Source organism: Bubalus kerabau, chromosome X (genome assembly GCF_029407905.1).
Source record: "Bubalus kerabau isolate K-KA32 ecotype Philippines breed swamp buffalo chromosome X, PCC_UOA_SB_1v2, whole genome shotgun sequence".
NCBI classification, from domain to species: domain Eukaryota; kingdom Metazoa; phylum Chordata; class Mammalia; order Artiodactyla; family Bovidae; genus Bubalus; species Bubalus kerabau.
The window spans coordinates 135,177,148-135,204,913 of record NC_073647.1 but is presented as its reverse complement, the minus strand read 5'-3'; the positions used below and the strand labels follow the sequence as shown (position 1 = coordinate 135,204,913).

The 27,766-nt window shown below is 38.0% G+C and overlaps 1 protein-coding gene across 3 annotated transcripts in view; it reads right to left on the bottom strand.

Annotated features, from left to right (window-relative positions):
• Positions 1–27,766, bottom strand: part of LOC129639244 (serine/threonine-protein phosphatase 4 regulatory subunit 3-B-like) — a 268,516-nt gene that overhangs the window by 160,178 nt on the left and 80,572 nt on the right. For 2 of the 3 annotated variants that reach the window (XR_008708297.1, XM_055564287.1), the window contains exon 3: positions 1,375–1,485. The gene's annotated coding sequence lies outside the window, so the exon portion shown is untranslated. Of the gene's footprint in view, positions 1–1,374; positions 1,486–19,749; positions 19,866–27,766 lie in introns of those variants that run through there. The other variant, XM_055564288.1, reaches the window with a different exon arrangement.

The following is a 27,766-nucleotide window of genomic DNA, read 5'->3' as shown; positions in this document are numbered from 1 at the left end:
TATGAAGTCGTGTCCGACTCTTTGTCACCCCACGGACTGTAGTCCGCCAGGCTCCTTTGTTCAGGGGATTCTCCAGGAAAGAATACTGGAATGGGTTGCCATTTCCTCCTCCAGGGGATCTTCCCGACCCAGGGAATGAACCCACATCTGCATTGGTGGTGGATTCTTTACCACTGAGCCACCTGGGAAGACCCAGCCAGCAGTTGCATACGACTATTTATATTAAACTTGAAAGTGAAAGTGAAGTCACTCAGTCGTGTCCAACTCTTTGTGACTTCATGGACTGTAGCCTATCAGGCTCCTCCCTTCATGGGATTCTCCAGGCAAGAGTATTGGAGTGGGTTGCCATTTCCTTCTCCAGGGGATCTTCCCGACCCAGGGATCGAACCTGGGTCTCCTGCATTCCAGGCAGATGCTTTAAATTTAAAAACAATTTAAAACTCAGTTCATCATCATCATCACTAATCACTATTCCAGTGCTCAACAGTCTCATGGAGCTCCTGAGTACTGTCTTGGACAGCTCAGATACAGGTCCTTTCCATCATCACAGACTGTCTATTTGATAGCACTAAGTAATTCAAACCCTTTCCATACTAGCATTTAACACGCTATTCATTGTGTTACTTTAAGGCAAAATAAGTCAATTTATTTTTGGTGTTTATGATAATTGCCAAAGTTATTTTCTTCATTTGTAGGTCTAGAATCACAAGTATTTTTCTGATACAAATGGTGTGAATATTAGACTAAAAGTAGACATTTTAATGTCAAATAGTTCTTTCAATTTCAGAAATCCTAGAAGTATGGTGTTTAAGAACCTAATTTTGACAGTACTGTTGGATACTTTTTTAAAAATTAAAATTTCTATTAGCTCCTATTTTTTCTTTTCTCCCATTTCCAAGCCCTTTAATAATTCTTACCAAATGCTTCACTCTTTGATGTCTAACATCTTTTAACAGATGAAGTTTATAGGCCTATTTTAATACTAGTTTCTGAGAGTGCATTCTCAAATTAAATTCCTGTTCATAATAAAAATAATAACTATAAGTATTGAGTGATTATGATGTGACAGACATAACCATTGAATATGTACTATCCCAGTTACTCTTCATGACATCCTAACTATTTCCCTTTACAAATGAGAAAAAATAGACTTAGGCTAAATAACTTACATGAGATCATACAGCATGACTCTGAATCTCCTGATTCTAACCATTTTGATATATAAACACTTTTAAGATAGTTTTGCAATCTAGCTAGGAAATATAAGCATAAATTCATTGGTTCACTACTTAAAGTATACCAATTACTACATTTAATGTCATTAATTACCTCAAATGATATTTATTGAGTGTCTACCTCACACTAGGTACTTACTAAACTCTGGATATACAGTTGTGAACAGAAGAGATGAAATCCCTGCCCTCATGGACTCGTAGAAACCAAAGTTTCAAAGGCAAAGAAACTTGATTAGATATGTTCAGTTATCTGCAAAAGAATCAAATAGAGAAATAGGTATCAGCTTCTGAGACCCACCAATGAATTGCTAGGCTATTTTGTCAGTTGCAACAACCTTAGAGCATTTCATTATTCCACCACTCAGTCATGCATCAGCAGGGATGAGGATAGAATATGTAGTTATATGGAATGATGAGGACCTGGCATACTATAATTATTTCAGAGCAAAGTGATTCAAAAATAAGATCACTGAAACCTTAGGTAAAAGAAACAAAATCAAGGACAAAAAGCTCATCTGATATAAAAGTTAAAAGAAAACACAGGAACCAAAGATTTTAAAATTGCTTATAACTTCTTTTTAGAACTTTAGTTTTGTTCATCTAAATTGATCAAAATTACTCTGAAGTGACAATGATATACATTTTTAATACATACTTCTAACGTCAGAAAATAGAGACACAATTAAGCTGGCATGAAGACTGAACATATGTTTATTTCAGGATGTAAAATTTTTCTAGGTGACCATAATCAAAGAATTCTAAACAGATAGACTTTAATTTTAGATAATTTGGGAAAGCTGATCATTAGGAGTAATCATTTATTGCAAATACGCATTTCTCTAGTTTTAGGAACAATAACAAAAAACATATTCATATAATAGCTCCCAGAATAACTGAATCTTTTTGTCTACTTCAATATGGCAATTCCTGTTGGCTCATTTTGTTTTAAAATATTTTGTAAGTCATGGAAGCAAATCCAGTAAGAAGGCAAGAAATAACACTAAATGTATCACCTTGCTTCATATATTTATAAACACTCCTCCTTAGGGAAATGCATTGCTGTAATAAAATACTTTGAAAGACATTACATCTGCAACAGGAATAATTCACAAATACAGTTACGCATTTAGGTGGGAAAGACTGTGACATATACTGTAATCTTATATTTTTCTCATCAAATGAAGATCTAAATATTTATGAATGAGGATTTTTGTAGCATCTGCTAGTAAATGTGCACCCTAATACACTCTTATTCCTCAAAATTTGAAGAAAAATACTTTTAAAAACCTTAGGTAACATTTCTGTAGAGTGAGATCAATTTATTGATACATTAGTGTATGAAGCAAAGTAATCATGCATTATTCAAAGAATTTAGCCACATTCTAAGGGACTTATGTCTCCTCTGGGTTTAGATATAAAAAATATGATTTACTTTTAGAGTAGTCTGGAAATAAAATTTAAAAGGGTCAATCTTCATTTTAGTAGCTGGGCAGCAGTAATTTGCAGATATTCATTTGTTCCTAGAAGAATTTATTGATTACATATTTCAACTCAAACACAGCATGACATAATGTGATGAGCACAAAAATGCTGAGGCGTTGTCCCAATCTCCAAAAAACTTTTATTGAACAAAATAGATAGAGATAAAAAGTACAGCCATGCAAATGCTATGGGAAGAAATTATCTAAATTGTGTTATATAGTATATAGTTATATTGTATGCATAATTATATATATTATAAATATATAATTAATGTTATACAAAAAAAACTAACTAGAATTAATAAACATGAATAATCTTAACATCTTATTAAAAACAGCCTTAATAAAATGTTTCTTAGCAAATAAAGCAATTTTTTAAATTTAAACACCTAGTTAATATTCTGGGTAAGCTATTTGGTAACTGTATTTTTAAGTTAATGCTCATAATATAAATATATACGGTGCTTACATTTGTCAGATTCTTCAGGAATAACAATTCCCTAACCTTCGCCCTAGACAAAACTAACCTTCATACACTCATATCCACCATTGAATTTTTTGCCTTTTCAGAGAACACTTTTCTCTGAAGCAGCCTGAAATGAGTCATTGGCCAGTTAATCAGAAAAGTACAATAGAGAAGAAATACCAACCAATGAAATAACTAACTAGATAAATAAAACCATATACGTATATTTATAGGTATATATATAAATGTATATATAGTTTAAAATGTTCATTTAACTTAAATATCAATATATTTTAATTTACAACTCTTCATTTATGTAGTGCCAAGACTATTTCTTTGAGTTGGATTTTGTGAATATACATTCCATAGTCATATGCATCATCTACACATTTTAGTTTTAGCTGTTTTTTAATTAATAAGGTCAAAACCCAAAGACACTTAAGGAGCACTTTGTATAAAAAGTATTTCTAGAATATGATTTTTCCAATTTTTTACAAGTGTCCTTTTCACTAGCAGCTCACATGTTATCAAGTGTTAGCAGAAGAATTTGACTCAGTTTTTACAGACAAAAATCTATTTCAGAACTTGAAATTTTTGTTCATTTTGTTTATACTGAATTAGATTATACAATTAAAACAAGTAAAAATGGCATAACAAACTTGAAGGGATAAAGTATAACTGACTCTTTGATAAGCAAATAACATTCAAAGGTGTAAGAGAGAGTAGACGTAGCCATGAGCATTCAGGGTGTCGAGAACATCTGCCAGTATGCATTATGGAGGTATTGAAGACAGTTACTCAATCCAGTGAATCAATACATAAAACTACTTAAGAGATTACTGTATAAAGTACTTTTATATATATATATATATATAATGTATACCAGGCATTCAGGTAAGCATTTTAAAAGCATTGGTGTTTAATCCTCATGACAACCTGAGATCTCTGTAAGACAGGCATCATTTTCTCATTTTTTACAAATGAAGAAACTGAGTCTCTGTGAGGTGCAATGTTTTACTTCAAGCTTTCCAGTTAATAAATACCAAAACTAAAACTGGAACCTTGTTTAAACAGTGCTGTCTCCAATACTGCTTCCACTGTTCTATATAATGATTAATTAGAAATTCTTTAAGGACAAGACCTAGTCTTTTTCATTATAGTATCTCCTGTGTCCATATATGTATGTAGGCTTTAAACAGACAGACCCATGTAATAGATGTATGGGAAACATCAACTTATTCAGACAGCAACTTGTTAAATTGATCCCTGGTCTAACAGAGGATAGTTTGGAGCAAAATAATTAGTTTTGTTTCCTGTTTTTTAAAAAAATCTCCTATTGTACACTTAAAATTTGTTAACAGGATTTTTTTAGGGCTTCCCTTGTAGCTCAGTCAGTAAAGAATGTGTCTACAATACAGGAGACCCAGGTTCGATTCCTGGGTTGGGAAGATGCCCTGGAGAAGGGAAAGGCTACCCACTTCAGTATTCTGGCCTGGAGAATTCCATGGACTGTATAGTCCATGGGGTCGCAAAGAGTCGGACTCGACTGAGCGACTTTCACTTTCAAAGGTGCTAAGTGAAATAAACCAAACACAGAAAGACCAATAACTGCATGATTCCACATATATTAGGCATCTAAACCAGTCGAATTCATAAGATCATAGACTGGAATGGTGGTTACTAGGGGCTGGGGGAGGGGAAGGGGAAATGAGGAGCTGTTAACAAGCATAAAATTTCAGTTCTGTTTCTTGCTTTTTAAACATGGAACATTGGATGGAGAATGTTATTTATTGACATTTTCTGCAGTTATCTAAGATATTGCTATTTTAAATTATTATTATAAGATTTATTGAGTTGTTACTTGTGTAACAAATCACCCCCAAAATCAATGGCTTCTTGCATGTAAAACGATCTTTCAGAAAATAAATTTGGTTTATATAATAAAAATGAAATAGTACACAATCTCATTATCTAAAAAAACTGCTATTTCTGATATAACTTATTGACTTACTTTTATTTTTTTAATGGGAGCTCAGGTTCTGATTTAAGGATGGTGATCCATAGTTATGAAAGTTATTTAGTCAATGTAAATTGTTCAAAAGCAATATATTTTTTAAAAGATCATTCTATTTGAAGGGATCTACTAATGTCAAATAGTAAAAAATGAATATATCACTAATTAATATTTAATTCTGTTGGGGATGACCCAAAGCAAATTGAACATGCAAAACTCAAGGATTTTTTTTATTTTTAACAAACAGTAGCCAACAAAATATTTTATATGAATAAGGGCGAGCTACTTCCCTTAAACAGTGTAACCAGCTTATTTTGAAGTCAAGCTCTAGAAACATTTATTAGCAAAGAGGATAAAATGGTTCATATTACAGCTTATTCTGTAAGCTTAATGAAGTCTCAGCTGTCTGTCATTTTAGGAGCTTGAAACATTCCCCTTATAAGAAATACTGACTCAACACTGGGCAATATCCCAGAAGTAAGACACGGTTACTCTCATGGTCAGTATTAAGCAAATAGAATCTTTCTAAACCAAAGGCAGAATACGGGATAGTTTACAAAGGTAGTCTTTGGCAACATCCCTAAGGGTAGAAGCTGCAAACCTTGATGGATTTTTATGTCCTGTTTATTTAAGGGTGGGGAGCAGTTTTATACTATTTTAGCCAATTCATATAAGTTGAAAGCTTTTAGTTTCACTAATGACCATCCATTTATAACAGGTGCCATGTCAATTTAAAAGCTAGCCACTAATTTAACCAATGAAAACCTACTTCTGACATGAAATACAGTGATTAGCAAAACACCTGGATATGATCAAAGGCAAAGATAGCTAATGTGCTTATAATCATTGTCTCTGAAGTGAGGAGTATGTCCTCTCTGAAAAAGTGATATCTGACTATCACTGGAGTGGAGATTCCTGGTTAGAATGCATAACTGTCGATGTGGAATTATTTTTAAGCAAATTACAGTCATCAATAATTTTTTTCTATTATGAGGAATTCAGTTTCTAAGAAATGAAAAATAAGGAATAAAGGCATAAAAAGTAAGCTCATTTACATTAACTTTTTTGCTTTTTATATAATTATATTTTTAACATTGACCTAATGCATTCATTCACAATACTGCTGACTGAACAGTAATATTACTCTGGGACCAGCTGCATGATATTTGATGGGATACACTGAATGGAGTGGTAAGGGAGGAGGTAGCTGCTATCTAAGAGAGCCTAATCATTGAAGTCATATTCTTCAGATTAATGGGCAATATATGTCTCTGCCACAGCCGTGATAATTTGACTTATTTAAACCACTACTCTTTTAATATTTGTTCAATTTTTATTTGGAGAATAAGTTGACTGGTTTGTGCAAGGGTCAGAAGAAGGGCAAATCTGCCTGTAAAAAAATACTCTGCCTATAAATTACTCTATCACACTCACTAACATCACTCAGATCATTGTTTACTAAAAGAGTACAACCAATAAACAACATGGTGATCTTCTCTTGTTACTTTAAACAACATGGTTATCTTCTCTTGTTACTTTTAAAAGTCCGTTATAGGACATGGAGAAAAAGGAACTCTTGTACATTGTTAGTGGAAATGTAAATTCATACAGTAAGAATGAAGGCTCCTTAAAAAATTAAAAATAGAAGTACCCTATGATCAAGCAATCCCACTTCTGAATATACATTCAAAGGAAAGCAAATCACCAAAAGCAGTGATATCTGTACTCTCATGTTCATGGCAGCATTATTCACAATAACCAAGATATGGAAAAAACCTAAGATTATATCAAGAGATGAGTGAATAAAGAAAATGTGACACACATACACAATGGAATAGTATGTAGCCTTTAAATAGAAGGAAATCCTGCCATTTGTGACAATATGGATGAACCAAGGAACATTATGCTAAATGAAATGTCAAACACAGAAAGAGAAATACTGTATGACATAATCTCACTTATATATGGAATCAAAAAAACAAAAAACAAAAACCAGCCTTTGTGATTACCAGAGGCTGAGGAGCTGAGGAAAAAGGGAGGGAGATCTTAATCAGAGGGCAAAAACTCTCAGTTGTAAGATGAGTAAGCTCTAGAGACATACATATAGTATGGTGACTACAATTAATAATAATATATTGTACACTGGAAATTTGCTAAGACCAATAGACGTTAAGTGTTCTCACTACAGAAAAAAAAAATGGTAACTATATGAGGTGATGGATATGTTACTTAGCTTCATTGTGGTAACCATCTCACAATGTATATCAAAACATTACATTGCATGCCTTAAATACATATAATTTGTATTTATCAATCTTTCCTCAAAAAATAAAGATGCTATGAAGTAGGATGAAAGAAAAGAAAAGCCTGCTGTCCCCTTATAGCTATCTCACCCCAAGTGACTTGCTAAAATAAAATATGCCCTGTAATTCTACTCAGTATACTTGCGAAGAGGAGTTTTGGAAAATACATTTTCTCCAATTTTTCACATTTTCATTGACATTTTAGATTCTTTTTGTAATATATTTGCCTGCTGAGCACCTGTATGTCTAGCTTAACTCAGTTCATCTCATTCTGCATATATCTATATAACAGTCATATATTTTGTATGTATGTGATTTTTTAATCAATCATGGGGCATCAATAATAATAAAATACAGATACACATTTTTTCAGAAAGGAAATAATACATCTATAATACACTCAGATTTTAGTAGTTATTGAATATTCCTGGGAATGTTATGAGGGTTTTGTTTTTTAATTTAAAATATGACTTTTTAAAGAAATATGGGGTTCCCTAATAGTTTGGTTGGTAAAGAATCTGCTTGCAATGCAGTAAACTCCAGTTCAATTCCTGAGTCAGAAAGATCCGCTGGAGAAGGGATAGGCTACCCAACCCAGTATTCTTGGGCTTCCCTGGTGGCTCAGCTGGTAAAGAATCCGTCTGCAATGTGGGAGACCTGGGTTTGATCCCTGGGTTGGGAAGATCCCCTGGAGAAAGGAATGGCTACACACTTCAGTATTCTGGCCTGGAGAATTCCATGAACTGTATAGTCCATGGGGTCGCAAAGAGCTGGACACTATTGAGCAGCTTGTAAGGTAAGGAAATGACATTTTAAATGATTTGGCCTTTCTCCTGAGATTGCAGAAATGCTGTGTATGTCATGGGGTTGAAATTATTAATGTGCATAAATATTCCTTTTCTCCTTTTCTTTGAGGTACATGAGAGCATTCTGTTTCTCCACCCCTTGAAAGGAGGTGTAGCCATGTGACTATTTCAGTCAACGAGTCATAGGCCGAAGTGACATGTGCCACTTTAGGGCTTGAGCATTTAAGTGGTGAAGCAGGACCCTCCAGAACTGCTCCTTCTCTGACAGGACAGTCAGTGGAGCACATGTGAGCTGGGAGACCCCATCAGTCTAGTCTCTAACTACCTACAATTAACATAGCTCCCCTACAGATCTGAGTGGTACCTTAGTGTACGAAAGAGATAAACCATTGTTGTTTCAAACTGAAGTTTAAAAAACAAAAAAAAAGCAGCAAAAGCAATAACAACAACAAAACCAGAATATACCCAAGTTGAACTACTCAGTACTTAACCCTTTAATAAAATCAGAAAAAAAACTTTTTTCTAGGTAGAGAGGAATCACCTAACTATGTAATATTATTTTAAAGATTATTTTCTGTAGCTGAAATAATTTCTCACTGAAATCAAAGTGGCTAAATGTTAGCAGAATGCTGGTTATTTCACACAGTAATAAACTAGCTCTATATATACACAGCAAGCTGTGGCAATTTAAAGGTTACATCTTCATAGAAATGAGATAGTGCTGCTGCTGCTGCTGCTAAGTCACTTCAGTCGTGTCCAACTCTGTGCAACCCCATAGATGGCAGCCCACCAGGCTCCCCCGTCCCTGGGATTCTCCAGGCAAGAACACTGGAGTGGGTTGCCATTTCCTTCTCCAATGATGAAAGTGAAAAGTGAAAGTGAAGCCGCTTAGTCATGTCCGACTCGCAGCGACCCCAGGGACTGCAGCACCAGGCTCCTCCGTCCACGGGATTTTCCGGGCAAGAGTACTGGAGTAGGGTGCCATTGCCTTCTCCGAGATAGTGCTAGAGTATCAAAAGAAAATGACCACAAATGTTCAAGTCAGTCGTAGGGCACAATAACAGAAATATTATATATCTTCCTGTAGTTGTTTTAATTGTACCACACTGAAAACTAAATTAAAAATAGTAGCTGAATTATAAAATTTCTAATCAAGATGTAGTAAGAGCCACCAAAATGGATATTAAAATTTACATAGTTCACTTATCTTATACCTTTATTTTTACTGGTAAAAGTTATCCTTATTTGTCTGTGCTAAAAGGAATCATACAAATATGAGGTTTTATTCTTTTCCCTTAATACATATTATTAAAGAAACATAAATGTGATTTCAAGATCAAATATTAATTACTGATTAAAATAAATAAATTTATATTAAAAAATAAATAAATTACTGCTTAACACAATAAATTATTTTCTCTCTCTTCTACAACCTCCTCTGTGTCTCTATCTTTATACTTCAGAAGCTCTAGGATTCATCTACTCAGACTTCTGCTGTGTGCTCATTCATATCTGACTCTTTGAGACCCCGTAGACTGTAGCCTCCAGGCTTCTCTGTCTATGGGATTTCCCAGGCAAGAATACTGGAGTGGGTTATCATTTCCTACTCCAGGGGACCTTCCCAACCCAGGATCAAACGTGTGTCTCCTGCATTGGCAGGCGGATTCTTTACCACTGAGCCACCTGGGAAGCCCATCATCTACCCAGAATACTCTACCAACTTCTGCACTCTTGACTTTTAACCAGCGGAAGTTAATAACGACCTAAGGAAAAATAAAAAGTGAGTGACTAATACAAATTCCACTCTGTATACTGCTCCCTTCAAAACGCTATTATTATAACCTAAGAAGTTAAGATAATATGATACTTTAACCTCTAAATTAAATCAATTTAAGAGAATACTGGGAGTACTATTTTCAAGAGATTATTTGAAATCAAATCTTTGAGCTGGTATAAGAATAATTAAGAAATGGTTTTAGGTTCCAGAGCAATAGTTATCTATATACAAGTTATCAGTCGATTGGCTCCAATTATTTCTTCAGACATCTAAGAAAGACAAACCACAGACATAAAAAGCTCTTGCTCATTTGCATATTCATAATACCTCAGTGAATCACCAGGACTGGCACTGATGCTGCCTGAATATTAATGCAGAGCCAACAGCTGAGCTGAAGGGCAAAGCAATATATAGAAACAAACTGCAATTTCCCTCCAGAATTCACAATTGAACTTCATGGTGGACAGCTTTCAAAAAACATTTTATTGTTATTATTATTATTATTTCATTCCTTATTACAAGATTGTTCCTCATATCTTAGAACATCTAAGTCAGATCAGGGCAGGATTACAGTATATCTTTTTATTATTATTATTATTTTAAACCAAATTTGATCATGTAATCTTTTATACCATAAATCACAGACTACTCCAGCTTATATGCTAAATATCTATGTAGTATGCACCCCAAAAAGGAGGCATCCAAGTCATACACTGCAACCAGCTGAAGGTCATTCTATTTTTACATGCTTTTAAAAGCTTCAAATTTAGGAGCAAAGTTCCGATAGTTAAGTGCTTTGCCTTCAAGTCTTCTCCCTGTTCTGCCCTTTAATTTCTTGTAAAAACCTCTGTCTCCTGACCCCACCTTTTGTCACAGCTCAAATGGATGTTTCTGCCTTGGCTTCTGCGGAGAGCCACAGCTTGAGGCTTCCGGAAGAAATGCTGCAATTACTTCCATGAGATGCAGCAGAATATTTGTGGAAGAGTATGTAGGAGGAAGATATGTATTTGAGGTTTGCATGTGTGATGTATTTGTAGCATCGCCATTACGTTTATACATCTGTGATCACAAGACCGTTTATTATAGGATTCTATTTTGCTTGGAGAAGTGGCAGATTAGACAAAACTCTCCCAAGCATTTGCATTTCCTTTTCCTGAAGAAGATGCTGTCTGCCAACAGTAGTTTCAGAAACAAACAGGAGTAGATAAAGCAGTATTTCTTTAAAAACAACCTCAGGTTTAGAAAAGAGTTCTGAATCTTACTGATTATCATACCGCTTTGCTTTATTTATTGTTATTGGGCTTCTATTTCAAATGATAGTAAATAATAACCATATCAATATCTAATGGATATTGATCCTATACTGCAAAAATTTTTGCTGCAAAACAAACTACCTCTAAAATCAGTTACTTAAAGCCATGAATTATTACTGCTTATGTGCCTGGAGGTTGCTTGAGGTTTGGCTGATCTGGAGATAGCCTCAGCTTGACATTTCTGTTTCAGGCTTTGGCAGTTAGTATGGCCCTACTTCTCACTGTAGGTCTATTAGTTGTTGGGGGTGACTGGTCCATTTCTCAATCCTCCTTAAACCTATTTGCACAACAGGTGATAGTCTACTCATGGTGTTAGAAGAGGTACAAGGGTGCAAACAAAATATACAAGGCTTCAAGGCTTAGGATACTATCCAGAACACTCACTACCTCTTTAGTCTATTAGTCAAAGCCAAGCATCAGGAAAATACACAATATCTCTTTAGTGGAAGAGACTGAAAAGTCACATGCCTGAAAGAAGGGTGAAAAATTTGAACTGATAATGCAATATACTACACACACTATGGCCCTGGAGCCTTTGTTAGCATGTTATATGCATCATTTCATTTATTCTTCTGAGTAGTCCCATATATTATTGCCATCATTTTACAAAGAAGAAATTGATATTCAGAGAGGTTAAGTAACTTGTTTAGGACCATTCTGTCAGCAAGTGATAAAGTAATGACTGACATCTAAGCAATTCTTAAATGCAATGCAACTTTTCTCAAATGTTCCATCCTGCTGCTGCTGCTACTGCTAAGTCATGTTAGTTGTGTCCAACTCTGTGCAACCCCATAGACGGCTGTCCAACAGGCTCCTCTGTCCCTGGGATTCTCCAGGCAAGAATACTGGAGTGGGTTGCCATTTCCTTCTCCAATGCGTGAAAGTGAAGTTGCTCAGTCGTGTCTGACTCTTAGCGACCCCATGGACTGTAGCCTACCAGGCTCCTCCGTCCATGGGATTCTCCAAGCAAGAGCACTGGAGTGGGTTGCCATTGCCTTCTCTGATGTTCCATCCTACCTGTTTTCAAATCATATTTCTATATTTAGTACAGAGACTATAAAGATATGGGACATAATGTTCAGTCATCAATATAATGAAAATGAGAATGGATCAGTTCAGTTCAGTCACTCAATCGTGTCTGACTCTTTGCAATCCCATGGACTGCAGCACACCAGGCTTCCCTGTCCGTCACCAACTCCCAGAGCCTACTCAAACTCATGTCCATTAGATTAGATGAATCTCATTGATATCTTCTGGACATTCCATCCAAATGCAGAAGAATATACCTTCTTCTCAAATGCACATGAAACATTCTCCAGGATAGACTTCATCCTGAGTCACAAATCAAACCTCAGTAAATTTAAGAAAACTGAAATCATATCAAGCATCTTCTCTGACCACAATGCTATGAGACTAAGTATCAATTACTAGAAAAAAAAAAACTGCAAGAAACACAAACATATGGAGATTAAACAACACATTTCTAAATAACCAACAGCTTACTGAAGAAATCAAAAGGGAAATAAAAAAAATTTCTAGAAACAAATGACAATGAAAACATGACTCAAAACCTATGGGATGCAGCAAAAGCAGTCCTAAGAGGGAAGTTTATAGCAATACAATACTACCTCAAGAAACAAGAAAAACATTGAATAGACAGCCCTACTTTACACCTAAAACAACTGGAAAAAGAAAAACAACAAAAAAAAATCCAAAATTAGTAGAAGGAAAGAAATCATAAAGATCCAAGCAGAAATAAATGAAAAAGAAATGAAAGAAACAATAGTAAAGATTAATACAACTAAAAGTGGTTCTTAGAGAAGATAAACAAAACTGACAAACATTTAGCCAGACTCACCAAGAAAATAAGAGAGATGAATCAAATCAACAAAATTAGAAATGAAACAGGAGAGGTTACAACAGACAATGCAGAAATAGAAAGGAGGATAAGAGACTATTACAAACAACTATTTGGCAATAAAATGGAAGGTAATAACCTGGAAGAAAGGGACAGATTCTTAGAAAAGTTCAATTTTCCAAGACTGAACCAGGAAGAAACAGAAATTATGAACAACCCAATAACAAGCACTGAAATTGAAGCTGTGATCAAACATCTCCCAAAAAACAAAAGCCCAGGACCAGAAGGATTCACAGGAGAATTCTATCAAACATTTAGAGAAGAGCTAATGCCTATCCTTCTAAAACTCTTTATTTTTTTTCCCCAGTTTATTTTCTTCTTTTTTTTTAAATTTTATTTTATTTTTAAACTTTACAATATTGTATTGGTTTTGCCAAATATCAAAATGAATCCGACACAGGTATACATGTGTTCCCCATCCTGAACCCTCCTCCCTCCCCATACCATCCCTCTGGGTCGTCCCAGTGCACCAGCCCCAAGCATCCAGTATCGTGCATCGAACCTGGACTGGCGACTCATTCCATATATGATATTATACGTATTTCAATGCCATTCTCCCAAATCATCCCACCCTCTCCCTCTCCCACAGAGTCCAAAAAAAACTGTAGAGGAAGGAACACTTCCAAGCTCATTCTACGAGGCCACCATCATCCTGATACTGAAACCAGACAAAGACAACACCAAAAAAAGAAAACTACAGGCCAAAAGCAGTGATGAACATAGATGCAAAAATCTTCAATGAAATTTTAGCAAACGGAATTCAGCAACACATCAAAAAGCTCATATACTATGATCAAGTTGGGTTTATTCCAGGAATGCAAGGATTCTTCAATATATGCAAATCAATCAATGTGTTATACCAGATTAACAAATCGAAAGATAAAAACCATATGATAATCTCAATAGATGCAGAAAAAGCCTTTGACAAAATTCAGCACCCATTTATGATTAAAACTCTTCAACAAATGATCATAGAAGGAACCTACCTCAACATAGTAAAGGCCACATATGATAAGCTTACAGTAAACATTATTCTCAATGGTGAGAGACTGAAAGCATTCTCCCTAAGATCAGGAACAAGACAAGGGTGTCCACTTCCCCCACTATTATTTGACATAGTTCTGGAGGTCCTAGCTACAGCAATCAGAGAAGAAAAAGAAATAAAAGGAATCCAGATCGGAAAAGAAGTAAAACTCTCACTGTTTGCAAATGACATGATACTGTACATAGAAAACCCTAAAGATAGTATCAGAAAATTACTAGAGCTAATCAGTGAATTTAGCAAAGCTGAAGGATACAAAAGCAATACACAGGAATCACTTGCATTTCTATATACTAACAATGAAAAATCAGAAAGAGTAATTAAGGAATCAATCCCATTCACCATTGCAACAAAAATAATTAAATATCTAGGAATAAACTTACCTAAGGAGACAAAAGAACTGTACACAGAAAATTATAAGACACTAATGAAAGAAATCAAAGATGACATAAACAGATGGAGAGATATTCCATGTTCCTGGGTAGGAAAAATCAATATTGTGAAAATGACTATAGTACCAAATGCAATCTACAGATTCAATGTGATCCCTATCAAATTACCAATGTCATTTTTCACAGAACTAGAACAAAAAATTTCACAACCCATATGGAAACACAAAAGACCCCCGAACAGCCAAAGCAGTCTTTTTTTTTGAAGTTTTTTTTTTTTTATTATTTTTAAACCTGAAACACTGTATTAGTTTTGCCAAACATCAAAACGAATCTGCCACAGGTATACAAAGCAGTCTTGATAAGGAAGAATGGAGCTGGAGGAATCAACCTTCCTGACTTCAGATTATATTACAAAGCTACAGTCATCAAGACAGTATGGTACTGGCACAAAAACAGAAATATAGAACAATGGAACAAGATAGAAAGCCCAGAAATAAACCCATGCAACAAAAATATGGGTATCTTATCTTCGACAAAAGAGGCAATATACAATGGGGAAAAGACAGCCTCTTCAATAAATGGTGATGGGAAAACTGGACAGCTACATGCACAAGAATGAAATTAGAACACTTCCTAACACCATACACAATGATAAACTCAAAATGGATTAAAGACATAAATGTAAGACCAGAAACTATAAAACTCCTAGAAGAAAAAAACATAGGCAGAACACTCAAAGACATAAATCAAAGCAAGATCCTCTATGACCCACCTCCTAGAATAATGGAAATAAAAACAAAAGTAAACAAGCCAGTTAACATTGAAAAAAATCTACGTCCTGGATCTAGAGATTTGTTAATAACCATTTCTCATATAATTGAGGAAAATATCAGTGACAAATGTTTCACTGTGTGATGTGGCAAGAGTCAGAGAAACACTGTGAAGGTCTTGTGTAAAAAACTACCTCCTCGGATGTCTCAGTTTTTATTACACTATAATAAAATTGGTAAGGGTTTTTTCCTAGCTAAGATGGGGAAATAAAACTGCAATTAAGACCAGTCATAGAAATGTTTTGAGTATACAAGAAATATAATGAATGAATATTTCCAAATTTTGGTAACTCCAAAATCAACTGCAAGAAATATTTAGGACACTTGGAGCTCAATTTTATGACCCATTCTAGGGATTTTGACTATTACCATGCTAGGCCAAAGAGAGGTGCCAAAAGTGAAGAAAGGAGAGAGGAGGGGGAGAGGGGAGAGAAAGAGTTAATTTAACATGTTTCAGTATGTGACTCTGTAGGTAAGCAGGTGTATAAATAATTTTATAAGGAACTCTACAAATTACGAATTACCAGCCAGGGTCCAACTACCCACCAGGAAAAGTACTTCCTTTGAGGCAAATCACAATGGAGGATACATCCAGGTATAAATGCCCCATTTACCACTTCTGATCTGGGCAACCGGAAAACTCACAGTAAGGGGGTTGAGGGAAGGTCCAGAGGGGTTCCTGAATCTAATTAGGGGAATCTTTCAGATTCATGACCTCACCTGGCTAAGATCCAGAGCCTCCTCAATGTACTCCTAACAAGGAAGGAAAAACCATGGTCTTTTCAAAAGCCTGAGATGAAGCAGACAAAGAGAACAGAACAGAAACAATGCACAGGTTGTTATTTTCAGATCAGGGGAATCAAGGGCTCCCAGATAATGGACCCAACTTGGACCATAGAAACAAAGGAGAAGGGAGTAGAAGACAGAGGCTGACCCATTATATAATTATGATCCTAAAAGGAATCCAGGCAGCAGGAAAGAAACCCGTCAAGTGAAATAAGATAAAGGAAATCAATCAGAGCCAACAGAAAACCCTTTGGCATTCCTAGAGCCTCAGGGGATGCCTCTGAATCTATGCTATGGATGACCAAGTCCTTGGAAGGAAAGGCAATCCTAAAGGTACTATTTCATTTCCCAAAGTGCCTCAACATTAGGCATAACCTTCAGAAACTGGAAATAGAACCAGATATCCCTACTTTTTACCTTTTCAAGGTTGCCTAGTGAGTATTTAACAAACAAGATATAGAAGAGGAAAAGTCAGAGGATAAAAGGGCCCAGAGACCCACGTACAGGCTATTGCCCTCCAATGTCAACCAGCCAGCACGAGAATTTGGACTAACTGCCAATGGAGACTCTAGTCTCTGGTGAGTGGTCCCAAGCCCCATTGAGAGATAGCAAGCCAAGGAAACTAGGACTCAATCAGTGCACCATATGTAAACAAGAGGGACACTGGAAGAGAGAATGCCCGAAGGGGAATGGAAATTGCAGATCCCAGTCACTACCCTGGAAGGCAGACTATCCAAGTAGATAAAGGATGACAGGGCCTAAGCTGGCACTCCAACTGATCCCTGAGGAGCCTTGACTGACATCAGACAGAGTAGGGAAGCCTGTTGAATTCTTAATCAACACCAGTGCCACTTACTGAGTTCTGAACATGAGCTCATGCAAACTCAGTCACAAGAGTTGTAAAATTGTAAAAGTATCAGGGAAGGAAATTTTCTTCTGAGTGACAGAACCCAATTGTGCTAAGTTGCTTCAATCATGTCCACCTCTTTGCGACCCTATGGACTGTAGCCCACCAGGTTCCTCTGTTCATGGGATTCTCCAGGCAAGAATACTGGAGTGGATTGACATTTCCTCCCCCCAGGGATCTTCTCCACCCAGGGATCAAACCCATCTCTCTTATGTCTCCTGCATTGGCAGGCAGGTTCTTTACCAACAGCGCCACCTGGGAAGCCCTGACAGAACCAAAACATACACTCAAAAAACCCTTGGACAGTCCTGCCTCAAAAGTTCAAAAATGCCCCCATTATTTTGGGGGAAAATCTAGCTAAACACCTATAAGATCTACATCTGGAGGAGGGAAACCCCCTCTGGTATGTAGAGGACATTCTGACCAACAGCTCTGCCTAGGAGGCCTCTGAAAAAATATCATAACCACCCTAAACCCCCTAACTGAAAAAGGATATTAGGTGTCCAAGAAAGAGCTCAGATATCACAAACTACTTAAGCTTAATCCTCACAGAAGGTCAAAGAAACCCACTCCAAGAAAGGAAAGAAGCCATTCGCAGCCTCACGCCTCCTAAAACTAGCTTATGGGTTTCCCAGGGATGGCTGATTTTTTCCCCTTCTGGATCCCTAAATATGGTCTAACAGGCCATAGAATGTAAATATGAACTTGAATTGTTATACTGTATTACTGCAAGAGATTTGATTTTCAGCACAGTGCAAAGTTCTTTCAAATGCATATGTCTTTTCTCCCCCTAATTCACTTTTGTTTTAAAGCACATTTTAAATGTGGTTTTCTCATTAGTAAAAGTTGTCTAATTGATAAAAAAAAAATTTAATGCAAGGATAATGACCTTTTGAATGGAACTTAGAATTCGAAGGGGCCTTTCAAGAAGTGAAAATGCAATTACTTCAGACCCCTGCCCTGGCCTTCCCGATTCAGCCACTCAAACCAGAAGGACATATCCTAGAGAAGGTTGGCAGATAGATTTCACTGTCATGCTAAGCCCTGAGAAATTTCAGGCATCTCTTGGTGTGAGTACACAAGTTTTCCAGAAGGACAGAAACATTAAACTCAAGAAAATTGGATTAAATTGCTTCCGATTGCCCTGTTCAACATGGGCTTCCCCGATGGCTCAGCAAGAATTAGCCTGCAACGCATAGGAGACATGGGTTTAATTCCTGGGTTGAGAAGATTCCCTGGAGGAGGTCATGGCAACCCACTCCAGTATTCTTGCCTGAAGAATCCGGAGAACAGAGGAACAGAGGAGCCTAGCGGGTCGCAAAGAGTCAGACACAACTGAGCATGTGTGAATGCAGTTATCACCAAGTGAAAGTGGAAAGTGGAGTCGCTCAGTCGTGTCCGACTTTTTGCGACCCCATCGACTGTAACCTATGAGGTTCCTCCGTCTGGGATTTTCCAGGCAAGAGTGCTGGAGTGGATTGCCATTTCCTTCTCCAGGGGATCTTCCCGACCCAGGAAACGAACCCGGGTCTCCGGCATGGCGGGCAGACGCTTTACCGTCTGAGTCACCAGGGAAGTTATCGCCAAGGAAGACGTTAAATCTAAAAACCCGCAAGGTCTGCTCACTCCTAACGGGAACAGACCCCACTCGGTGATCCTAACCACCCATTCTGCCCTGAAGTTGTAGGGCTTACTCCGTGGGGATATCGCATTTGAGTGAGGAGGCCCCCAAGCCCCAACCTTCGGAGAAACAACCCGAGACAATGGATCCCACTGACTACTCTTTTGACCTCACTCTGAACTAAAACTTCTTTTTGAAAAATGGCAAAAAAAAATAAAAAAATAAATAAATGAGTGACCCTATATGTCTTGCCGAGCAGTAGAGATTTTAGGATCTGGTAGCTGACCAGGGAGTGGTCTGTACACGCCAAGACATCGTATCATGTTGCTCTTACTTCACTTCGAGTGGCCTGACTGAAGAAAGTACAGGCAAGCTACGGGGAAGAGCAACCTGGCAGACAGGAGACAACCAGCCTCACCTTGCCGAACAAATGAGGAACGGGGTCACATAGACCCTCTCGAGCCTCGCTGCTTTCTACCTTTCCCAGGTCCCTTAACAACCATTATTCTTTTATTGGTATATGGGCTGTGTATCTTAAAGTTGTCTGGGGTCCTTTGTCTCCAAAAGGTTATAGACAAATGGGGGTCGCTCAGGGTTATGAACCATTCTATCAGGGATGACAGAACTGAGGGTGGCGGGAGAAGTTCTGCTCCTCTACCCGAAGTCAGGACGACTACCACATGAAGCAAGGAGCAGTGACACAAAATGAACCCCACCAAAGCCCCTCAGTGCTCTTCGAGCATCGGGAGCAGCACAAAAGGCAGAGAAGGGGGTTTCACCGGCATAGCCCACTGTGGCTCCTCAGGAAAAAAAAAGTGGGAATCTGGGTGATAAGGTATAACCTTAGTCTAGTTTTACTTGCCTGTAGAGGGCTGTATGCAGAGGCCTTGAGCCTACAGTGTCGGATTCGAGTTCCCAGAACAGAACCGCAGCTCAGACACACCTGCTCAAAACGCCACACAGCGATTCAAGATGGCGGCAGGCGCAGCCAGGAGCCGGGTAGACTCTGGCCATCTGGAACGTGAGCAGCACCAGCCACGCGAGAGCTGGCGTTCCACTCCCCCCATCCCCCACCGCCCCCCACCCTCCCCCCCGCACTGAGATCCCTGTAATGCAGCCCTGCCCGCTACCTATCAAGGAGACCGTGTAGCTCACAGGTCTCTTTCCTTTAATCAAAGGATAAAACTGACCTTTGCTTCTGAATTGAACCTGGTCTCAGTCTATTGGCAAGAGTGACACTGGGCAGGAGGACCCCTGTTGAGACCTGACTCAGAAGGGTTGGTAATACTTCCATACTTGCTTGTGATGATCCAAGGCTTCTAGTTTCCAGTAGCAATTACATTTTTTTTTTTTGCCCTTCACCTCCCATTATAGTATTGTTGTGGATGGAGACTCTATTTTACTAAATTGCAATCCCAATGGCAAAAGTACATTCTCCATATAAAACACATTCAAATATTTGTTGAAGGAATATTAGCAAATAGCAGATGAAAATAATTCTGGCCACCTCAAGCTTCAGGCCATAGAATAGGATAATGGCAGATATAGCAGATAATGGCAATCTACCAACAGATCACAGTGGTATACCATAGAGTGAAAACAGTGCAATGAAAGCAATTATAGCAACAATAAGAACAAAAACTCACTTAAGGTAGGGATTCTCTGAAAATACAATTAAGATTCTCTGAAAATACTATTAAGAAAAAAACATGCATTATGTATTCAAAATAAGTAAATAGTAAAAATTAATGATATTCACTTTCATTAATAATTTTATATTTTACTATGATTTGACTCAATGTGTCCTTTTACAACAAATATTAAATTTGTGAATGTTTACAAAAGCACTCGGTAAAAATATAACTAATTTTCTCTTAAGGTATATGAAACCTATGTAAAGTCTCTAAGATTACAGACAATAAGAATAAATACAGTACTTAATAAGAAACCTCAGAGAAAACTGGAAGTTTTGTTTTCCAAATCTTTTTTCTGGAATGACTAGCATTGTATTTGAATACATTTAGTTGCTTTAAGAGACAACGATTACTTTATAAAACAGTAAAAAGAAGTAGCTACTTAAATTTACAAGTAAACAGCCTCCATGATTTTAGGGCATATCTATACAATTAACAGATATCATATTTTCGCTTGGATGGAAAATATTCTATAGTGTAAAAATGTCAACATAGTCTAAATAATTTAGATCTTTCTGACACAGACAAACCTTGCCAGTAACACAGCACATTTGTTTTGTTCAGTACTATATTGTGGAATATCCTATATAGGCAATTGAAAGATTATAGTCTTTTTTTTTAAATTCTGGTTTAAAAGATAATTTTGTTTTCTATGCTTCTATAATGTAAGGCAAAAATCCTACACAACTTGTAATAAAATAACTTTCAGCATGTACCATCTTTATCCTTATAGTATATGTATGGTTTAAACTAATGCCATTAAAAAAAAAATACAACTCCAATGCTATTTCTCTTAATTGTAACATAATACCCACTGCTGCTGCCACTAAGTAGCTTCAGTCGTGTCTGACTCTGTGTGACCCCAGAGACGGCAGCCCACCAGGCTCCCCGGTCCCTGGGATTCTCCAGGCAAGAACACTGGAGTGGGTTGCCATTTCCCTCTCCAATGCAGGAAAGTGAAAAGTGAAAGTGAAGTCGCTCAGTCGTGTCCGACTCCTAGCGACCCCATGGACTGCAGCCTACCAGGCTCCTCCATCCATGGGATTCTCCAAGCAAGAGTACTGGAGTGGGGTGCTATCGCCTTCTCCGATAATACCCACACAGGAGATGTAAAGGGCCAGTTGGTTTCAATAATAATAAACACTATAGCTTGTCCTCTATACCAGTGCTTCTCAAACTTTACTGTACGTATGAACTTACTGGAGAATCCTGTTAAAACAGATTCTGATTCAGCAACTCTAGGAAAGACCAAATATTCTGAATTTCTAATCAGCTTCCTGATGATACTTTCAGGTACTGCTGTCCAAGGACTACACATTGAATAGCCACCATCTATGATGAAAAGGTCCATGATGAGGGGTGGTGGGGAAAAGAGAAGAGTTAAAGGAAAGACACAAGGTGACAGATAAAAAGTGTTGTAACTACCCTGTGACAGGTGTAGACACTGATTTAGTGACTTTTGTTCTGTGAGTAGTTCTCTGGGTTTTTTTTTTTTTTTTAATGATTTGATTATTAGGACTAAGTAAAATAATCCATTCTTATCTGGTAAGCAAATAGGTTAAGTTGTCCATGAGATGCAGTGAGTGAATGGGTAAACCATCTGTTTTTGTAACCTCAAAATAAATAAATTCACTAGGCAAGAAGAAAGCAGAAACAAAGATTATTTATAGGAAAAAAATTAAGCCTAACAAGTAGTTTCAAAAGTCTGTTTTATAACATCAAGGAGAGTCAGACAGGGAAGGTCACAGTACTAGACAGTGTACACACAGCAGTGAGAGAGCTAAGAGAAAATGCCAAGTCAGAAAATCTAGTTCAGCTTGAGCAAATCAAATTCTGACAGACTCAATATTTTGCTAGTAAGAAATTGTTTGGGGTTACTGTTTTATTTTTAAAATACTGAATAACAATGGAGATTTTAAAGGAGAATATTTGCTTGTTGAAATATTTAATCATTTTTATTATTCTGTGAGCATTTTATGTTATGAAAGAATTCGCATGAATTTTTTTTCTTAAATACTCATTCGGTTCAGTTCAGTCGCTCAGTCATGTCCAACTCTTGCGACACCAGCCTATTAAGCTCCTCCGTCGGGGATTTTCCAGGCAAGAGTGCTGGAGTGGATTGCCATTTCCTTCTCCAGGGGATCTTCCCGACCCAGGAAACGAACCCGGGTCTCCGGCATGGCGGGCAGACGCTTTACCGTCTGAGTCACCAGGGAAGTTATCGCCAAGGAAGACGTTAAATCTAAAAACCCGCAAGGTCTGCTCACTCCTAACGGAAACAGACCCCACTCGGTGATCCTAACCACCCATTCTGCCCTGAAGTTGTAGGGCTTACTCCGTGGGGATATCGCATTTGAGTGAGGAGGCCCCCAAGCCCCAACCTTCGGAGAAACAACCCGAGACAATGGATCCCACTGACTACTCTTTTGACCTCACTCTGAACTAAAACTTCTTTTTGAAAAATGGCAAAAAAAATAAAAAAATAAATAAATGAGTGACCCTGTATGTCTTGCCGAGCAGTAGAGATTTTAGGATCTGGTAGCTGACCAGGGAGTGGTCTGTACACGCCAAGACATCGTATCATGTTGCTCTTACTTCACTTCGAGTGGCCTGACTGAAGAAAGTACAGGCAAGCTACGGGGAAGAGCAACCTGGCAGACAGGAGACAACCAGCCTCACCTTGCCGAACAAATGAGGAACGGGGTCACATAGACCCTCTCGAGCCTCGCTGCTTTCTACCTTTCCCAGGTCCCTTAACAACCATTATTCTTTTATTGGTATATGGGCTGTGTATCTTAAAGTTGTCTGGGGTCCTTTGTCTCCAAAAGGTTATAGACAAATGGGGGTCGCTCAGGGTTATGAACCATTCTATCAGGGATGACAGAACTGAGGGTGGCGGGAGAAGTTCTGCTCCTCTACCCGAAGTCAGGACGACTACCACATGAAGCAAGGAGCAGTGACACAAAATGAACCCCACCAAAGCCCCTCAGTGCTCTTCGAGCATCGGGAGCAGCACAAAAGGCAGAGAAGGGGGTTTCACCGGCATAGCCCACTGTGGCTCCTCAGGAAAAAAAAAGTGGGAATCTGGGTGATAAGGTATAACCTTAGTCTAGTTTTACTTGCCTGTAGAGGGCTGTATGCAGAGGCCTTGAGCCTACAGTGTCGGATTCGAGTTCCCAGAACAGAACCGCAGCTCAGACACACCTGCTCAAAACGCCACACAGCGATTCAAGATGGCGGCAGGCGCAGCCAGGAGCCGGGTAGACTCTGGCCATCTGGAACGTGAGCAGCACCAGCCACGCGAGAGCTGGCGTTCCACTCCCCCCATCCCCCACCGCCCCCCACCCTCCCCCCCGCACTGAGATCCCTGTAATGCAGCCCTGCCCGCTACCTATCAAGGAGACCGTGTAGCTCACAGGTCTCTTTCCTTTAATCAAAGGATAAAACTGACCTTTGCTTCTGAATTGAACCTGGTCTCAGTCTATTGGCAAGAGTGACACTGGGCAGGAGGACCCCTGTTGAGACCTGACTCAGAAGGGTTGGTAATACTTCCATACTTGCTTGTGATGATCCAAGGCTTCTAGTTTCCAGTAGCAATTACATTTTTTTTTTTTTTTGCCCTTCACCTCCCATTATAGTATTGTTGTGGATGGAGACTCTATTTTACTAAATTGCAATCCCAATGGCAAAAGTACATTCTCCATATAAAACACATTCAAATATTTGTTGAAGGAATATTAGCAAATAGCAGATGAAAATAATTCTGGCCACCTCAAGCTTCAGGCCATAGAATAGGATAATGGCAGATATAGCAGATAATGGCAATCTACCAACAGATCACAGTGGTATACCATAGAGTGAAAACAGTGCAATGAAAGCAATTATAGCAACAATAAGAACAAAAACTCACTTAAGGTAGGGATTCTCTGAAAATACAATTAAGATTCTCTGAAAATACTATTAAGAAAAAAACATGCATTATGTATTCAAAATAAGTAAATAGTAAAAATTAATGATATTCACTTTCATTAATAATTTTATATTTTACTATGATTTGACTCAATGTGTCCTTTTACAACAAATATTAAATTTGTGAATGTTTACAAAAGCACTCGGTAAAAATATAACTAATTTTCTCTTAAGGTATATGAAACCTATGTAAAGTCTCTAAGATTACAGACAATAAGAATAAATACAGTACTTAATAAGAAACCTCAGAGAAAACTGGAAGTTTTGTTTTCCAAATCTTTTTTCTGGAATGACTAGCATTGTATTTGAATACATTTGGTTGCTTTAAGAGACAACAATTACTTTATAAAACAGTAAAAAGAAGTAGCTACTTAAATTTACAAGTAAACAGCCTCCATGATTTTAGGGCATATCTATACAATTAACAGATATCATATTTTTGCTTGGATGGAAAATATTCTATAGTGTAAAAATGTCAACATAGTCTAAATAATTTAGATCTTTCTGACACAGACAAACCTTGCCAGTAACACAGCACATTTGTTTTGTTCAGTACTATATTGTGGAATATCCTATATAGGCAATTGAAAGATTATAGTCTTTTTTTTTAAATTCTGGTTTAAAAGATAATTTTGTTTTCTATGCTTCTATAATGTAAGGCAAAAATCCTACACAACTTGTAATAAAATAACTTTCAGCATGTACCATCTTTATCCTTATAGTATATGTATGGTTTAAACTAATGCCATTTAAAAAAAAATACAACTCCAATGCTATTTCTCTTAATTGTAACATAATACCCACTGCTGCTGCCACTAAGTAGCTTCAGTCGTGTCCGACTCTGTGTGACCCCAGAGACGGCAGCGCACCAGGCTCCCCGGTCCCTGGGATTCTCCAGGCAAGAACACTGGAGTGGGTTGCCGTTTCCCTCTCCAATGCAGGAAAGTGAAAAGTGAAAGTGAAGTCGCTCAGTCGTGTCCGACTCCTAGCGACCCCATGGACTGCAGCCTACCAGGCTCCTCCATCCATGGGATTCTCCAAGCAAGAGTACTGGAGTGGGGTGCTATCGCCTTCTCCGATAATACCCACACAGGAGATGTAAAGGGCCAGTTGGTTTCAATAATAATAAACACTATAGCTTGTCCTCTATACCAGTGCTTCTCAAACTTTACTGTACGTATGAACTTACTGGAGAATCCTGTTAAAACAGATTCTGATTCAGCAACTCTAGGAAAGACCAAATATTCTGAATTTCTAATCAGCTTCCTGATGATACTTTCAGGTACTGCTGTCCAAGGACTACACATTGAATAGCCACCATCTATGATGAAAAGGTCCATGATGAGGGGTGGTGGGGAAAAGAGAGGAGTTAAAGGAAAGACACAAGGTGACAGATAAAAAGTGTTGTAACTACCCTGTGACAGGTGTAGACACTGATTTAGTGACTTTTGTTCTGTGAGTAGTTCTCTGGGTTTTTTTTTTTTTTTTAATGATTTGATTATTAGGACTAAGTAAAATAATCCTTTCTTATCTGGTAAGCAACTAGGTTAAGTTGTCCATGAGATGCAGTGAGTGAATGGGTAAACCATCTGTTTTTGTAACCTCAAAATAAATAAATTCACTAGGCAAAAAGAAAGCAGAAACAAAGATTATTTATAGGAAAAAAATTAAGCCTAACAAGTAGTTTCAAAAGTCTGTTTTATAACATCAAGGAGAGTCAGACAGGGAAGGTCACAGTACTAGACAGTGTACGCACAGCAGTGAGAGAGCTAAGAGAAAATGCCAAGTCAGAAAATCTAGTTCAGCTTGAGCAAATCAAATTCTGACAGACTCAATATTTTGCTAGTAAGAAATTGTTTGGGGTTACTGTTTTATTTTTAAAATACTGAATAACAATGGAGATTTTAAAGGAGAATATTTGCTTGTTGAAATATGTAATCATTTTTATTATTCTGTGAGCATTTTATGTTATGAAATAGAATTCCCATGAATTTTTTTTCTTAAATAATCATTCAGTTCAGTTGCTCAGTCGTGTCCAACTCTTTGCGACCCCATGAATTACAGCACGCCAGGCCTCCCTGTCCATCACCAACTCCTGGAGTTCACTCAAACTCACGTCCATCGAGTCGGTGATGCCATCCAGCCATCTCATCCTCTGTCACCCCTTCTCCTCCTGCCCCCAATGCCTCCCAGCATCAGAGTCTTTTCCAATGAGTCAACTCTTCACATGAGGTGGCCAAAGTACTGGAGTTTCAGCTTTAGCATCATTCCTTCCAAAGAACACCCAGGACTGATCTCCTTCAGAATGGACTGGTTGGATCTCCTTGCAGTCCAAGGGACTCTCAAGAGTCTTCTCTACCACCACAGTTCAAAAGCATTAATTCTTCAGCACTCAGCTTTCTTCACAGTCCAACTCTAACATCCATACATCAGATCAGATCAGATCAGTCAGTCATTCGTGTCCAACTCTTTGCAACCCCATGAATTACAGCACGCCAGGCCTCCCTGTCCATCACCAACTCCCGGAGTTCACTCAGACTCACGTCCATCCAGTCAGTGATGCCATCCAGCCATCTCATCCTCTGCCGTCCCCTTCTCCTCTTGCCCCCAATCCCTCCCGGCATCAGAGTCTTTGTCAATGAGTCAACTCTTCGCATGAGGTGGCCAAAGTACTGGAGTTTCAGCTTTAGCATCATTCCTTCCAAAGAACACCCAGGACTGATCTCCTTCGGAATGGACTGGTTGGATCTCCTTGCAGTCCAAGGGACTCTCAAGAGTCTTCTCCAACACCACAGTTCAAAGGCATCAATTCTTTGGCGCTCAGCCTTCTTCACAGTCAAACTCTCACATCCATACATGACCACAGGAAAAACCATAGCCTTGACTAGATGGACCTTTGATGGCAAAGTAATGTCTCTGCTTTTGAATATGCTATCTAGGTTGGTCATAACTTTCCTTCCAAGGAGTAAGTGTCTTTTAATTTCATGGCTGCAGTCACCATCTGTAGTGATTTTGGAGCCCAGAAAAATAAAGTCTGACACTGTTTCCACTGTTTCCTCATCTACTTCCCATGAAGTGATGGGACCGGATGCCATGATCTTCATTTTCTGAATGTTGAGCTTTAAGCCAACTTTTTCACTCTCCTCTTTCACTTTCATCAAGAGGGTTTTTAGATCCTCTTCTCTTTCTGCCAAACCTATTAATTTGTCAAG